Raw genomic sequence first — 10483 nt, 5'->3', positions numbered from 1 at the left:
CCAGTTCTGCTGTCAAGAGATCCTGATACATTCTTTAATGTCATTTGAGTTTTTCAACATCAGAATGTCTTTTTGATATTTCAAAATCACTTTAATTAATTATATTTATTGAATAAGATTCTAATTTATTTGTGTGTTATTTTGAAATTTGTTGAGGTTTCCCAAAACAGCTGTTTTGAATTCTCTGTCTGAAAGGTCACATATCTGTTACTCAGGAATTGCACATTGGTATCTTATTTAGTTCATTAAATGAGATCATGTTTTCCTAAATAATCTTAATTTTTGTGAATGTTCATTGATGCCTGGGCTTTAATGAGTTTGGTTTTTAACTTTGTCTTTGCACCTGGACCTTTTTTTAATACCTGTTCTTTGAAAGGCTTTCTAAGAATTCAAAGGGAATGCAGTGGTTATAATTTAAGTTTTTGTTTATTGCAGTCATATCTGCATTAAGGGAAACCTCAAACTCTGTAACATTGTGATGCTTGCAGACTAGTAGAGACTCTTTTTTTCCCTTTTCTTACATTCTGCCAAATAAATGGAGTCTCTCTCTCTTCATGCTGAGCTGCCTAGAGCTGGGTTAGGGGTGACACAAGTACCTCTGTGGCCACCATCACTAGGACTTTACTGTTTCAGACTCAAAGCCGACACAGGACTGAATCACACACAAGGCTCACTGTGACCACTGCCTAGCTACTGCTGATGTTCACTGAAGGCCCAAGTTCTCTTTAGTTAGGAGATGGTAAATCCAGCCAGACCCATGTCCTTTCCTACAGGGCAATCATCTTTGTGAAAGTAACAATGTCATCAGGATCATAGAGTCAGAACCTTTGAAATTCACTTTGTGTCCTATTCTGCTCTGGCTTGGCTGGCACTGAGGTGACAAGACAACTATCTTGTCTTCTCTTCCTTTTCTTAAGCATAGGGAGCCACTCTCTCTGGCCACCAACACCCAAAGTCCACACCAAGCACTGCTGGGCTAGTGCTGATATTCACTAAAGACCTAAGGGCTCTTTCTAGAGCCCATAGCAAGTACTGCTGGGCTACTACTGATACTCACTGAAGACCCAAGGGCTTCTCCCAGAGCTTACAGCAAGTACTGCCGGGCTACTGCTGATATTCAATAAAGACCCAAGGGTTTTTCCATCAGCTGTGGTGAACTCTGCCAGGCCTGCGTCTTTCGCTTAATGACAGTGAGCTTCCCTCTGGCCCAGTGCGGTTCCAGAAATGCCATCCAGGAGCCAAGGCCTAAAATCAGAGACCTCAAGAGCCTTTGTTACTCTACCTTACTATGGCTGAGCTGGTAAAAAAGTTTCAAAACAAAGTTCTTTTTACTTTTCTCTCTCCTTTCCTCAAGCAGAACTGTCTCCATATGGCTGCCACAGCTTGGATTGCACTGGGTCTCATCCAAGGCCTGCAGCAAGTTCTACGTGGTCATTGTTGATGTTTATTCAAGTCCCAAGAGCTCTTCAGTCAGCAGGTGATGACTCCTCCCAGAACTGAGGTTTTCCCTTCAAGGCAGTATGTCCTCTTCTGGCTCAAGATGTGTCTAGAGCTGTTACCCAGGGACTATGTCCTAGAATGAGCGGCCTCAGGACTTTTCCTGGTGCCATATTCTACTATGGCTTAGATGGTATCTAAGTTGCAAGACACTGTCATCTTTACTCTCTTTTCCCCTCCTCAAGTAGACAGAAAGAGTTTCACCTGAAGCTTTGAGCTGCACTGCTTGTGTCTGGGATAAGGATTATTTAAGCACGTCTGTGGTCATCTCTGTTGGCATCTCACAAGGTCACATGCACTTCAAGTTTTCTGACTGAGTCTAGCAGAGCACCAGCATTTGCTCAGAAATTGCAGTTCCTGTGGCTTAGACTGCCTTTGAAGTTTATTCAGGACCCCAGAATGCTTTAGCCCATGGTGGTGGGGCTATCTGAAGCTTGGCTTTTGACCACTAAAATGGACAACAGCACACAACTCCCGGCCACCTGACCAGCTACCTCAGAGATGAAGGAGTGACAGGAGGAGGCTTCTTGCACCATCCGCTGTGCAAAGAGCTTTTTGGGCCACAGGTAATCCTCCAGGATCACCTTCAGCAGTGAGCCCTGGGGGAGGGAAAGGGTTAACCCTCACCAAGGCCCTCCCCTGCCTGCTGCGCTCCTCCCCTCACCCACTCCCTCTGGGAGTCGTGGGTAAATAGACATCTGATCCTGGAGATCCTAAGGGAGAGGATCAGCAGCAGAGCCTGGAGATAGTGGTCAGCCCAGACACACGTGAACTCACTCCTGAGCCCTGTCCTCAAGGCCACTGCAGGCTGGAACAGCTCCCCATCAGCCCTGGTGTTCTCACCCCAGTGGAGGGTGGGCCTAGCTGAGCCTGGAGATCTCCACTGCCCTGTGTTCTCTGGAGTGGGGTCCAACCTCAGCCAGGGGACTGGGTGCAGAGCCCACAGGGAAGGCTCACCTTGATGGGCCCCTCCCAAATGATCTGGCCCAGCTTGGCAATGTTGTCATACTCCTGGATGGCAGCCCACAGGTATTGGTCATCATCAGGCTTGACAGCTGCTGGCTCACGCCCAAAAGTTCCCTGGGGAGAGGGGAAGTTAGCTGGAGCAGAGGCAGGCCCCACACACATGCACAAGACAGGGGCTGCCCCTGAAAGAACCCAGCTGCTGGGCCAGAGGTCACAAAGACTCAGCCCCTCCACCCCTGCCCCTTGTGATGCCTGCCCACCCCTGGCCTGGGGGCTCACGTGAGTGCACGTGAGGCTGTTCCACAGGTCGGCGATCTTACTGAGGTTCTCCGGCAGATCATCCTCATGCTCCGCCTGGGCAAGCAGCTCCAGGTTCTGACAGAAGGGATCCAGCCACACGGGATTGGCTCTGCAGTTGGGGAGGGAAAAGGGTGGGGAAGGAGGGAAGGCTTGAGTAGACAGGTGCCCTCCCAGCTTCACCCCCTACCCTGTCTGTTTCCCTGGCCCAGGTAGTGCCTTTAACTGGCTGGGGTGTGAGACCCTGGCACCTGTGGTGTGTGTTCCCACCCTAGCATCCCACTGGAACCAGGACCGCATGTCACTCTGGATCACCTTTGGTGTGGAGGCTTCACCCTATACCCAACGCCCAAAGTCTGCACCCCTGAAACTTGAGGCCTATCAGGGTAGAGAGCCCTTCTCAGCCAAGTGGTTTCTGAAGGTGGAGGGACGGTGGCCTGCCCAGCAGGGGGCAACCACAGCCCAAGTTTTGACCACCCCAGCGCTAGGAGATGGCAGCTCTCCAACAGCTGGGTCTTGTCAGGGCTCCCTGAAGTGGATGGGGCAGGGCAGGACGCCACTCACCAGTCAAAGGAGTACTTGTTGGTGTTAGGCATGTCCATGATGTCATGAAGCCACGATTCCCTGCAGGGAGAAGGGGTGGGGCATGGAGGGGAAGGGTATAACCGGGGGTGGGGGTGCTGTTGGTGGATGAGGGAGGGTAGTGTGTGGGGTTGTGGTCCTGGGCCCAATGCAGGGCCTGAGCCCACCTTGTGAGGCCCGGGTGGGCACTCCAGGGCGCCAGCCTGTTGCCGCTTCTCACCTGTCCCCCCACCATGGCCCTCACTCACCAGCTAAGCCAGCCACAATGGCCTTGAGCTTCCTCTTGTGTCTGGAGACAAGTAGAGAGGGTCTGGTGAGGGGGGCTGGGCCAAGCTGGCATCTCAGGCCCTGCCAGCCTCGTGGCCATCTGGGAGCAGGTGATGGGCCCTGTGAGGGCAGGGGCGAGGGACACTCACAGGGTCCTGTAGTACCAATTCATAGGACCAAGAGAATGGAGGCCAGGAACAGGAGGATGGCCAAGATAATGATCACCATCTGTGGGAGCGGGGCCAGGGTGAGCCTGGGCAGCAGGGAAGGTAGGTGGAGCTGTGGGGTGGGGCCGCCAGGTACCTGCAGGGCAGACAGGTCATCCAGCAGCTGGGTGGAGATGGCAGTCTGCATGTCCAGGACGTTATATATCCGGAAAAGATTCCACAGCTGCTCCTTGTTCTTGTCAATCATCTGGATCACCCTGGGCAAGGGGCAAGGGTCTCAGCCCTCCTCCTCAGCCATTCCCCCTGCAACAGTCTGCTCTGCTCCTGGCTCAAGCCCGCAAAATTCACCCCCAAGCCTTGCAAGATTGAAGTCCAGCTAGCTGGGACAGCTTTGTGTTTTACAAGGTTCCTCGAACCTTCATTTAGTGATCCTGTTCCATCCTCACAGTGGATGGAATACTCCCATTTTTTTTTTTTTTCTGAGACGAAGGCTTGCTCTGTCACCCAGGATGGAGTACAGTAGTGCAATCTCAGCTCAATGCAATCTCCACCTCCAAGGTTCAAGCGATTCTGATTCTCTTGCCTTAGCCTCCTGAGTAGCTGGAACTACAGGCGCGTGCCACCACACCTGACTAATTTTCGTATTTTTAGTAGAGATGGGGTTTCACCATATTGGTCAGGCTGGTCTCAAATTCCTGACCTCAGGTGATCCACCCAGCTCAGCCTCTCAAAATGCTGAGATGACAGATGTGAGCCACCACCCATGGCCTGAATATTCCCATTTTACAGATGAGGAGAGGAAGGCTCAGAGGAATGGAGTTGCTCATACCCCCAAACTCTGCCCTCTCTACTAGCCCTGCACACTTCTGGGAGACGGCCCCACACAGTGGACCCGATGATGTGGTCTGTGTCTCCTTTGGTGGATCCCCTCCACTACTTCAGGTAAGGAAGGCAAGCAGACAGACAGATTGACAGTCCAAGCACAGGCCCCCTCTCACCAGTCCACGTCCAGGATGCGGTCGGTATCCTGGTTCACCACGTGGATGAGCAGCTCTGTCTGCGCAAAGTTCACTTGACCTTTCTTGTCCACATGGAACTAGGCGGGAAGGGGCACTGTAGGGTGTGGCCACCATAGCAGGGGCCACAGGGATGGGCAGGCCTCTTCTAGGAGCCCCTTCTGCCCTTCCCTGTGAACAGACCCCAAACTACTGAATGTTTGCTGAGGACCAGGCTTGGTGCCAATCACTTCACCCACACTGGGCCAGGTACTATTTATTTTTGGCCCCATTTTATGGAGGAGGAAACAGGCCCAGAAACCTGGGAGAACTTTTGTCAAAGCTGCACTGCTAGGAAATGACTAAGTGGGGCAGTATTTTCACACCCTGGCCTTTGCACAGTGTCCTATCTCTCTTTATGGCCTGGTCTCTCCTTCTCCCTCCATTGCCCCTGCCCCGGGTGGGTCCCAGGAGGCACCTGCACATCATCAGTGTTGATAGTGGCACCAGTGATGTTGGAGAGCAGGTGCATGAACTCCTCCTTGAAGCCTCATCACAGTCGGGACCTCATTAATGATGATCTTGATGTGCTGTTTGTCCCTCAGGATGCAGGTACCGACGATGGCCGTGTCGTTGTTGCCTGCCAGGTCTTGAGCCACAATGTCCACCATGAAGTAGCCGGGACTGTAGGCCATGAAGGGGTAGAAGGTGGATAGATGCTATCCATGCTCCCTGCAGGAAGCCAGAAGGCAGGGCATGGCTCAGAGACTCGGTGCCTCCGAATCCCCAGGAAGGAACATGAGCCCCGGGGTAGTTGGGGACATTTAGGGGGGGCAGCACAAATGCCCACAGGGCCCAGTCGGGAGCAAAGGTGAGTGGGAACAATGGCCATCTGAAGTGGCAGTGGCTTGGGTCTCAGCTCAGCCGGTTATCATCACGGGAGAGTGCGGATGACGAGTTTGTGTCTCTGTTGTCCCATGCTACGGTGCAATGGACAATTTCTGAGCCCCCTTAGTGTCTGTCTCTCCCCTCTCTTTCAAACACATGTACCTCAGAATTCCACAAACAAGGCTGGGCATAGTGGCTCATGCCTGTAATCTCAACACTTTGGGAGGCTGAGGCAGGTGGATCACTTGAGGCCAGGAGTTTGAGACCTGCCTGGCCAACATGATGAAACCCTATCTCTACTAAAAATACAAAAACTGGCCGGACATGGTGGTGCATGCCCATAATCCCAGCTACTTGGGAGGCTACTGGGGATGCTGAGGCAGAAGAATCAATTGAACTCAGGAGGCAGAGGGTGCAGTGAGCCGAGATAGTGCCACTGCACTCCAACCTGGGCAACAGAGTGAGACTCTATCACAAAAACAAAAAACCCATAGAAGAGATGGTCAGAGGTGGCACAGCATAGTCTTCTCTTAAAAGACAATATATTGGGCTCAAAATTTGTCACTTCCTAGCTGTGTGACCTCAAGCAAGCTACTGAGCCTCTCTATGCCTTGATTTATTAAAATAAGAGCAGTGAGAGCTCAGGACAAAAGGATGGTGTCTGCTTGCATAACTGGATGAGGTGGTACATGAATTAGACCTTGAAGTGTGGGGGAGGGATATCCGAAGGCAGAAAAAGGGTCAAAATGGCATTCCAGGCAATAAAGGCAGAGGGATCAAAGGCTAGAGGAGGATGGGAGGAAGCAGGCTGAGGGGATGTGAAGCAGCTTAGCTAGGCTGGGCACATGACCCTTAAGGATAGCAGGTGGCTGTGGAACAGAAAGAGGGATTAGGAAGAAGATCTAGCGAGCCTGGAATGCAGGCCACAGACGAGGTATACAGAGGAAGAGTCTTTAGATGGAGGAGAAGGGGGAAGGGGTTGGGGCTGGGAGTAAGGTAATGGGACACTCACGGGGCATCTTCTAGAGTCTGACCCAGGTAGTCTCAGCCATCCACAAAGGTCAGTGCACAAGCAAACATGGACATCCATAGGTAAAAATGTGCTCTTTGAATCCTGCTGCGCCAGTACCTAGCACAAGGCCTGACATAGGGGAGGGTGAGATGCACAAGTGGAGAAACAGGCAAATATTATGGGAAGGAGAATGGGAAGATGAGTAGATGGATAGATGAATAAAAGGAGGATGGATGGACAGATGGAAGGAAGAAAATATGGATGGAAGGATAAAAGGAAGGAGGGATGAATGAAGAGATGGATGGAGGGAGGAACAAATGGATGGAAGGAGAGATGGACAGAAGTGTGGATACATGGATGGACAAATAATGATTAGATGAGTTGAGAAAAGAGAATGAAAAGAAAGGGCTGATTGGTAGATGAAGAGCTGGATAGGTGGATACACTGGAGAACAGATTGCTGGATAGGTGGATGAATAGGATTGGTGTGGCTGGTTGAGGGCCATCCATATCCTGTGGTGCTCCCCCAGACCCCATCTCCTCCAGATGACAGTCCATGCAGTGACTGAGAGGTCATGGCTAGAGGCCACTCATGTGCTGCCAGGGCCCTAGCCATGGTGAAGACCTGGCTTGCATCTTCAGAGTCGTTGGCAAGGGCATGGAAGCAGTGGATTGCCAGAATGCTGAAGAAGACAAGGCAGTTGTTGCCAATGTCTGCATCCTGGGCCAGCATCCAGATCAACTCTGAGCCCACCTTGGTGTCGGTGGCTACCACTGCCCCACACCTCATGCCCAGGCTCCAGTCCCTGCACCTGCAGTATACTCAGCCTTGGTGAAGCGTGGTGGCTGGTCGTTGATGTCCTCTAGCACAACGTGCACCTCCTGCAGCGTGAGGTCAGCAACCAGGTCGAGGTGTGGGGAGAATCCTCGGGGAGGTGTCCAGCTGCAACTGCTGGAGGCCTTGACGAAGAAGGAGAAGACGGCTTCTCACTCCCAGTCCACGTCCCGCAGCACCAGCTGATGCCAGTCAGGCTGCAGATGGAAGTTCTCTTCATTGCCAGCTGAGGATGGGACCATGGCACAGGGTGAGGGGGCAAGGCCAGGGGTGGGGCATATTGGGGTCATCTCTAGCTCCAGGTAATTAGGGCATTAGCTCTGTCGGGCCCCACCTGCGATGAAGTAGTACACCATCATGTTGGGGCCTTCATCTGCATCTACGGCGCCAGTCACATTGCTCACAAGGGTGCCGTGTAGCGAGTGCTCAGGCGCTGTTAGCAGCTGGTATGGGGGGCGTTGCCTTTCTGCAGGGGGTAGGGGATGTCATCATAGGTGGTCAAGGGAAGGCCTGAACTTCCAGTCCCTGCTTTAGGGCCCTTGGCAGTGACTCTGTAGGTGCTGAGGGAGTTTACTGTCCAGGCCCTATGGGGTGAGTAGAACTGTGGTAACCTCAAGGGAACAAAGCATGGGAACCTGAGCTCTTCCCTCACAGAGTGTTGCCCAGAACCCAAATGAGTGTTTAGATGAGAGGAGCACACACCTTACTCTTCTATGCATATGCATGTGTATGCGCGCACACTCAACAGTCTCCAGGCACATCACATCCCATGTGCACACAGGAAAAAAACAACCAGAGAGTTGGAGTCCACAGGAGGGGCCCTCAGCCCTGCTGTCTGATTTCATCTTGGCCCCATATCAATAAATCAGAGCTGGATGGAGTGCAGTGGCCCAAGCCTGTAATCCCAGCATTTTGGGAGGCTGAGGCAGGAGGATCACTTGAGACCAGGAGTTCAAGACCCGCCTGGCCAACATGGCAAAACCCTGTGTCTACTAAAAAACAAAACTTGCCCAGTCTAAGCAGCGGGCTACTTGGGAGGCTGAGGCAGGAGTATTACTTGAACCCGGGAGGTGGAGGTTGCAGTGAGCCGAGATCACGCCACTGCAACCTGGGCAAAGGAGCAAGACTCCGTCTCAAAAAAAAACAAAAAATCAGCTGATTTTCATGCTTTCTGTGTGTGTGTGTGTGTGTGTGTGTGTGCATGTGCGCACACGCGTGCACAAAGACAAGGGTATCGGTTCCATGAGTCAGGCATTTTGGTCTGTTTTTTTGTTATTTTTAATCGCTGGGTAGTGTCTTGAAATAGTGCTCAGTATAGCTCAATACAGTGTAACACAGCTGCTCAATAAATGGCTGTTCTTGTATGGAGTGCATGCAGAGAGATACTTCTGTGTCTAGCCAAATCAGTATTCTGGCGCAGTATATGGGAGAGTGTGCGCACGCGTGTGTTTTGCAGGCAGGTGAGTCCCTGTGTGGAAGTGACCATCGCAGGAGGTGGGCAAGCTCACTGGAGGCCTTACGAAGAGGGATACATTGTCATCAATGTCCTCCAGGGCCACCTGCAGCAGCTGTATAGTCTCATATGGCACCAGCTTGCCCAGGTCACTGGCCACCAAGATGAGCTAGGAGCGGAAGAGCGCAGAGGGGAAGACTGGGAGCGGGGGATGGCTTAGGACCTGGTGGCCAGGTCCCCTGGAGACTTTCCAGGAAGACAGGTGCGGGACCCTAGCCCAAAAGAAAGCATGGGCCTCACCCTTAAGCTGTATACTGCCTGGGTCTCGCCACGCAGGCGCTGCACAGTCTGGATGAAGCAGCTGATTGGGTCGATGGTGAAGAACTCCCAGCCCTGGCTGCCCGCAGTCTTCAGGAAGCTGTAGCACACCGCCCTGTTGAGGCCCTCGTCTTTGTCCGTGTCGTAGACCTTGTACATGTTGGAGCGCAGCGGGATCTCCTGCCCAGGGGGATGGGGAGGGAGGCTCCTGGACCCCTGAGAGAATCTCAGTTCCCAGGCCCTGAGGGAGCCCTCATCCTTTCTCCTGTGGTAGCTCAACATCTTCGACACCTTCCAGCACCCACCAAGAGCATCTGCCTGCTCGGCTGGAATCTGGGCTTCTGCTAGCTGTTGTCCCTCTTCTCTCCTCCCCAACCCAAGCTAAGGCCATTGTCCACTGACAGTCCAACCTGAGAGCCACATGCTTCAAGTATTCCCAGGGTGACCATTTTCCCAGGAGTTGCCTGTGTCCTTCCAGTCCCATTCATTGCATGCTGAGGTTTAGAGGACAGAGGGGACCCAAGCGCAGAGGCCACAGCCACCCTTTGTCCTGTATCAGTCTTGCTCTCTCTGCTACCCTAAACACAAGAACTCTGGGTGTCCCCAAACACCACCATGCATCCAATAGGGTACCTGAAAATGGGGGGCACGCAGGCAGGGTGACATGGTGGATAGGATAGGGGTTGGCCACCAGGGTCTAGTCTGTTACTAACCTGCCTGGAACCTGGATATGCCACCTCACCTCTCTAAGCCTCAGTCTCCTGAACGCCATTGTGCTAAGTCCAAGATCTCGAAAACCTCATTGAAATCACACATTGACCCATGACAAAGCTGCCCAGAGCAAAAGAAAGGGTACGTTTCTTCACTTTTGGTTGAAAAATGATCAGCTCAGCATGGTTTCATTGTTTATTTCATGGATCATGACAACTGGAAGTTCTAAATGGCAGTTATGTCTAATTAATAAAAAGTAGGATGACATATAGAGAATTAATAAATGCTGGTTGTTCAGGAGACATAAATCTTTCCAAATGCAAAACCCTTGATGGAAAAGTCTTCATAAATGGTGCCTTTGGTGTGAAAAAGGACCAGATTATTATTAATTTATGCCCTGCCTTATTCCACAAAAGATATTTGATGCAGCTGACAAGAATATATAAATTATAATAAGATTCATAAAGTTAAAAAACCAGGGTAAAGAAAAAATTGG

The 10483-nt window shown here is 51.8% G+C and overlaps 1 pseudogene; it reads right to left on the bottom strand.

The window, feature by feature from the left end:
• Positions 1–1860: 1860 nt before the first annotated feature.
• LOC116545123 lies at positions 1861–9558 on the bottom strand (annotated as a pseudogene).
• Positions 9559–10483: the final 925 nt, after the last annotated feature.

Source organism: Sapajus apella, unplaced genomic scaffold, assembly GCF_009761245.1.
Source record: "Sapajus apella isolate SASKATOON/1434 unplaced genomic scaffold, GSC_monkey_1.0 scaffold247, whole genome shotgun sequence".
In the NCBI taxonomy this organism is placed as follows: Eukaryota; Metazoa; Chordata; class Mammalia; order Primates; family Cebidae; genus Sapajus; species Sapajus apella.
This window is presented reverse-complemented; position numbering and strand designations above follow the sequence as displayed.